This window comes from Lathamus discolor, chromosome 2, assembly GCF_037157495.1.
Source record: "Lathamus discolor isolate bLatDis1 chromosome 2, bLatDis1.hap1, whole genome shotgun sequence".
NCBI classification, from domain to species: Eukaryota; Metazoa; Chordata; class Aves; order Psittaciformes; family Psittacidae; genus Lathamus; species Lathamus discolor.
This window is the reverse complement of record NC_088885.1, coordinates 139,753,517-139,760,062: the sequence shown is the minus strand read 5'-3', so window position 1 is coordinate 139,760,062 and position 6,546 is coordinate 139,753,517.

Below are 6,546 nucleotides of genomic sequence, written 5' to 3'. Positions count from 1 at the left end.
TTTCCATCCTGTAACCGAGCGGGAACGTCCAGAGCCACCCCCCCGCAGCCATTGGCAAAGGGGCCGGAGGGCTCCCGCCCCTCGGACCAACCCCGCGGAGCTCGCCCCGGGCGGCGCCGGCAGCCCCGGACGGGCCCTCCCGAGCCCCGGGAGCTCGCCCTGCGGCTGGGAACTCCTTTCCGCCAAGAAATCTCGCAATGGCCCGGCAGGAGTTCCACCGTGAGGGGAAACGGTGGTAAAACAGCAGCAGCGGGGTAGAAATCACTGGTTTCCATGTAGAACTGCCAGTTAAGGGCACAAAATCCTTCCAAACAGCAGCGGCATTCGGGCTTTTATCCAAGAGCTCCGTGTTGCCTGAGTGAACATTGTCAATTTAGTAACCCAAGAAAGAGCCCAATTTAATAACCCAAGTCCCATTTTGTTTTCGTGTAAAGTAATACTTTATTTTTCATCATACTAGAAATTAAAGCACTATGAAATAAAGGATGCTGTATGTCCTTAAGCATTAAATAGAGAAACAGCAAATATTCAAAAGATAGCTTCAGTGTGCTGCGATCTTCCTGGGGTTTGTAGAGGTAAAGTTTCCAGAAGGGGGGAGATAAGCTTTGGTACATTTTCCTTCTCAAGTATTTAACAAAAACACACATTTCTCCTCTAGGAATGCACGTTACAGGACGTTGAGCCAGTTGCGATGGACTGGATTTTTGTTTACACTAAACCTCTTCCGTGGCTCTGCCTGCAGTTAGTTACTTCTGTGCTTTAAGCCACTTCTGCCGTTCTCCCTCCTCCATGTCTGTACTGGCTGAACAACAGCAGTGAGGTGAGATTTGCACAACAGGTCACGGCGCTGGCACCAGCCCTGGCGCGCACCGTCCTGGGCACCGGGACAAACACCAGCCTCATGGCTGAGGTGCGGGCTCCTGCCCTGTGAGGATGGCAGCCGTACACTGACAGCTGGGGAAGGATCCCTAAACCAGCTGGGAAAATTCATGGAATGTTGTAAATTCTTAATTATAGCAATTGCTTCCGTGACAGCTTCAATGAGGATCACGTGCAAGCAGAGGCTTCATGGTGCAGCAGTTTGAGTCTGGGCTAGAAGCTTTTAATCCCAAATGGCTGGCTTTGCCAGGGAAAGCAAACTGGAGAGAGCTGTAAAAGAAACTCTTAGCTGACGGAACATCTGCTTTGAGCGCTGGTGAGCGCACTGGGCAGTTCCCGGCGCTCATTTGACTTGCAATGTGCATCACCATCTGGGAAACAGAAATGTCAACATCCTCCTTAGCCTGCTTCAGTCCAAGCAAGCCTTGCCATCTGCTAGGCTTGTGCTCTGTGGGCTTTTGATATATTTAAAAGCTTCTGAGGACAGCAACTGTTGTTGAATGCTGGTGAAATACTCGAGTCAGAACTACTGATTTACTTTGCCTTAACTATTTCCCAGACAAAAGGAGCTATTGTAATAAACTTGTAATAAACCAGGATCCGTATTACATCAACTAGTGATTCCTTTATCTTACCCATACTGCCATATGATACATAACTTTTATATGTGGCTTTACAGACACATCAGCAAGGATGATGTGGTACGTGCATCGTGGCACCATCAGTGCAACATAAACAGCAGATGTTCACACCGCGAGGCTGGTGCCATGACTGCTGTCTCTCCACTGCAACTTGAGCTGTTGTCCCCCTCACACAGCCTCTCAGCATCCCCAAACACAAGCCTGGAGAGGAGGATGTGATCAGACACACATGTATTTAATCTCAGCTGCAAAACGTTTAAATTCTGAGTATCTATCTCCACCTTTCTTGTGAAAACTCTTCTTGTTTATGAATACTATTTATTACAGCACTGGTTTGAATTCAACCAGTAAATAATTGCTATTCATTTGCTGGTCTTCACTAAGTGAAATAACTACAGTAGGAAAGACTAGGAGCATTTTATCATGGGAACCCACTGCAGAGCCTGGGAATGAAAGACCAGGTCTATATTCCAAATCTGGTAGAAGAGACCAAGATCCAGTAGAACAGACCCAGATCTGGTTGAAGAGTCTCCTTACACAGTGAGGAGAAGCTTTAACTACTTGGAAATAGATTCTTCTCAGATGGGAACTATATTACTTGTGGCTTTTCACAACCAGGAAAACCAGACTTAGGTGTCTAAATATTACAGAAGGTTCAAGGCTGAGGAGCCTGAGCCAAATGAGGCCCAGTAAGGTAAGTGCCTAAACCAGGACATTTCCTCTGCCGTTAACTCTTACTGTATTATACAGTTCCCTGTCCTGGCAGTGTCTGGGGATTTTGGCTTTGATTGACAGGCATACCTAGACATTGCATTGGGAAACACATGCATGCCACAAGGCAAGAAGCAGAGTGCACAGGGTTAGCACTGCAGCGGTCAGCATCACAACATTCAGTATCCTTGCTGATCTACCTTCTGTGGTTTTAATTATGGAGTTCATAGATTAGCTCTTATTTACTTTATTACCAGTATTTTAGGGTGAGTTGTAAGTTGGTGTAAAAGGCTGGGGTCAGAGAAGACTGTTGAATTTTCTCGAATGGCTCTTTGCAGCCTGCCTGTCTGACCCAGCAGACAAAGAGCCATCTGTGCTGCTGTAGAAGAAAACCAAAACAAGAGCTCTCGGGGAAATTTATTACAGGTTTAAGAAACAGATTTCATTTTCTCCCACAAAAAAACTTTGGAACTGCATAAAAAGCAATGGGATTGTGGCCTTGATCCCTTCTAACACTTTTTAGTTCAGATATATTCATATTCATTAATGTTTTAAAATAATCCTAAACTTCTTTTATTTTGCTGCTTTACTAGCACAGATAAACCTATTAAAAAAAATCTTCCAGAAGCTTCTACACAGAGTGACAAACGTGGCATTGCAGTCACAGCAGAGCTTTGCAGTTACATGCAAACGTTTGAGTCTCAAAAACAAGTTTGGGGTAAATTTTTTAGTAGATTACGATACTCCTTGATGTCCTGTTTCTGCCTTTAGGAAAAGCTTTAAAGTGTAAGCCGTATCAATACTCTGCTTGCTGAGAGTCTGTACCTCCAGGTGACAGCCATGCTAATAGTTCGCTATGCAAGCCATGAAAGAAAAAGTTGATCATCTGAATGACAGCCAGAAAGGACAGGCAGAGGGTAGAAGATAATAACAGAGCTTGTGGAAGACAAGGTGCCTGTCAGGAAAGCGTATAGCTAACCCTTCAGAGGTTTCTCTGCAGAAGAAGATTCCTGTGTCCATACCCAGGAGTACAGCATATTCTGAGTGCGAGAGAAAAATCCTGCAGTGAAGTGTTAATTCATAACAGTTAGTTAGGGTTGGAAAGGACCTCAAGATCATCCAGTTCCAACCCCCTGCCATGGGCAGGGACACCTCACACTAAACCATCCCACCCAAGGCTTCATCCAACCTGCCTTAAACACCGCCAGGGATGGAGCATTCACAACCTCCCTGGGCAGCCCACTCCAGTGCCTCACCACCCTAACAGGAAAGAATTTCCTCCTTATATCCAATCTAAACTTCCCCTGTTTAAGTTTGAACCCGTTACTCCTTGTCCTATCACTACAGTCCCTAATGAAGAGTCTCTCCCCAGCATCCCTATAGGCCCCCTTCAGGTACTGGAAGGCTGCTATGAGGTCTCCACGCAGCCTTCTCTTCTCCAGGCTGAACAGCCCCAACTCCCTCAGCCTGTCTTCATACGGGAGGTGCTCCAGTCCCCTGATCATCCTCGTGGCCCTCCTCTGGACTTGTTCCAGCAGTTCCATGTCCTTTTTATGTTGAGGACACCAGAACTGCACACAATACTCCAGGTGAGGTCTCACAAGAGCAGAGTAGAGGGGCAGGATCACCTCCTTCGCCCTGCTGGTCACACTCCTTTTGATGCAGCCCAGGATACGGTTGGCTTTCTGGGCTGCGAGCGCACACTGCAGCCGGCTCATGTTCATTTTCTCATCGACCAGCACCCCCAAGTCCTTCTCCGCAGGGCCGCTCTGAATCTCTTCTCTGCTCAACCTGTAGCTGTGCCCGGGATTGCTCTGACCTAGGTGTAATTCCTTACTTCTGAGTAAGCACAGGGCAGTTCTTAATGTTACCATAAGAAACAGTGTATTTTTGCACAATAGAAAACACTAGAGAGAGGATTAACACTTTTAATTACTCAGATTAGTTAAGCTTTCTATTGAGAGAAATCTTTAACATTGTTACCAACAAGTCCAGACCAGGATATACGTCAGATACCAAGGAGCTCATCTTGTGGAAACAGCTCCTTTGATCTTTTTTTTCTATCCAAGTCATCAGTTATTTATAGTTGCGTTTCCCTATAGCTGTGGCTTTTACAATAATAATGGAAGCATTGAACATCTTAAACTAAACACCACTCACAAATTGTCCAACAGAGTTAGATAATCTTTAATAAAACTATCTGGGGGACTGCTTCACTGATGAAGGATAACACAGGATGTCCAGACATTTCCATAGCGTAAACTTGATGATGAAAAGCCCATATTGAGCCCTGTTTTCATTGACTGTTCATTGCAGATTTCTGACTCTGGAGGACTCTGGGCTGTGGCTCTGTCACCCAAAGGCAGTTGCAACCCTGGCTGCAGACATGGAGATGTTTGGGTTGGAAGGGTTACCTGAAGCAGGTTGAAGCAGGTCTAGTTAGATCAGGTTGTTCTAGGACTTGTGTGTGGGGTAGAATGGGAAAATTAATTCAGACCATCAGCTTTTAGTTAAATTCAGTTGGCTTTCAGCGAACCACTATGTGCAAGGGGAGACCTGGAGCTCAGGGGAAACATTCGCTCATCAGAGTGCCTGTGATTAGCTGATGGTAGAAAAATTACTTGTTTGCCTCATGAATCCTCAGTTAATAGAAACACCTTTTGCAGGACTGAGAAGCTAACTTTCCTTGAACCCTGCACAAGCAGATAGTTATCAGGATGTGAAATACACCGCTCCATTCAGACATTAAAGCTTCTTCAATGAAGGGAACAATCGTGGTTTCCCTACGTCATTTGAGTGCATTGCCACAGGTCTGTCATTCCAGTTTTGGAAGACAGAACCTTGAGTCAGCGATAATCCTAAAATTACAGGGATAGACTTGGAATTCGATATTCGAAGTTTTGTTTATGTTTGTTGGGTTTGTGTTTATTTTGTTTATGTTTAATTTTAGTTGTATACGGCAAGTCTGTTTAAAGGCATTCCTGGGAATAAGTAAGGCAGCAATGAGGAGTGAGCTGCAGGCGAAAGGCTGCGTAGCATTTCAGTTTACAGAAAGCAGACTATCGCCACCATAGCTGGCACACACAAAATACATAGAAGCCTGTGAATGCAAGAGGATTTGGCCACAGAAACAAATTAATTGGCCCAGGACACTCAACAGCTGTACAAAACTTCCTGTCTCAGAGGAGAGACAGAGGAGCACTGACAGATCTGAATACTCATGGTTGTTACGGCCTCTGCCTGTTGAAGGTGGTGATGGAACCTGGAATCCACAGCGTTCCTGAGACTTGGCTTCTCACATCCACCCAGACCTCAGCGAAGAAATGCCATAGCTTGCTGCAGTCAGGGCTGTGGAGCTTCCGGGCAGCACCTACATCATCTATTCACTGACGACTCACTGCCACCAAAAGGCAATGGATTTACAGGGGCTGCTGCATCAGGCACAGGAAGAGAGATTCACCATGAGCGGTTCAGTGGCATCACCCCAGAGCTAGCCCCAAGGATACTTCAGCAGAGAAACACTTGCATTAAGATTATTTTAATGCAAGATTTTAATAAGATTTCTAAAATAGAAATCTTATTTGACCTGCAACAACTGACTAGTGCAATGGTGCTGAAAAGGATCAAGCACAATGAAGGATCAAGCACAACACTGAATCCCTGGCTCTCGAGGAGATGAAATTGAGTTTGGCCAGAGCAGTGAAAGACCTACTAGGTTCCTGTGGAGAAAAATGTTTTTCAGGTCCTTATTCGAGTTACAGTTTTTACAGCAGGTGCCCATCTAACTCTGCTTTTGTGATGCATGACTTTGCTTCTAGTGTGTTCCTTACTTCTGCCCTTGTTGGTTAAAAATCTTGTTTATGAGTTAACACTTTCTCATTGCCAAGTAGACAAACTTTCAGTATGTGTGCCCTAAAAATACCTAACATGGTTGGCCTTGTATTTGTTTACAAGGCAAAGTCCTCCCTTGGTTTTTATTGAGTGTGCTCTTAGGTTTTCGTACTGGCTTGGTGACTCCTCATTTGTCTCCATAGGGAACCTCATCCTGACTACCATCTTCTCTCACAGTGCCCATTCTCAGGATGATCTTGCCTACCAAAATCCCATTTTAAGGAAAATAGCTCCAGTTAATTTCCATTGTGAGTCCTGACTTCAGCCAGCCATCTGCATCTCATCCTCTCACTGACATGTCACACCCCTGTCAGTGCCATCTCTTTGCATTTCAATGGAATGACACATCTGGATTGTTAATCCCTGTAATGCACCCATTTGTTCTTTAGTTGGAAGTCTGGATTACAGCCCTGCATGCAGGCAT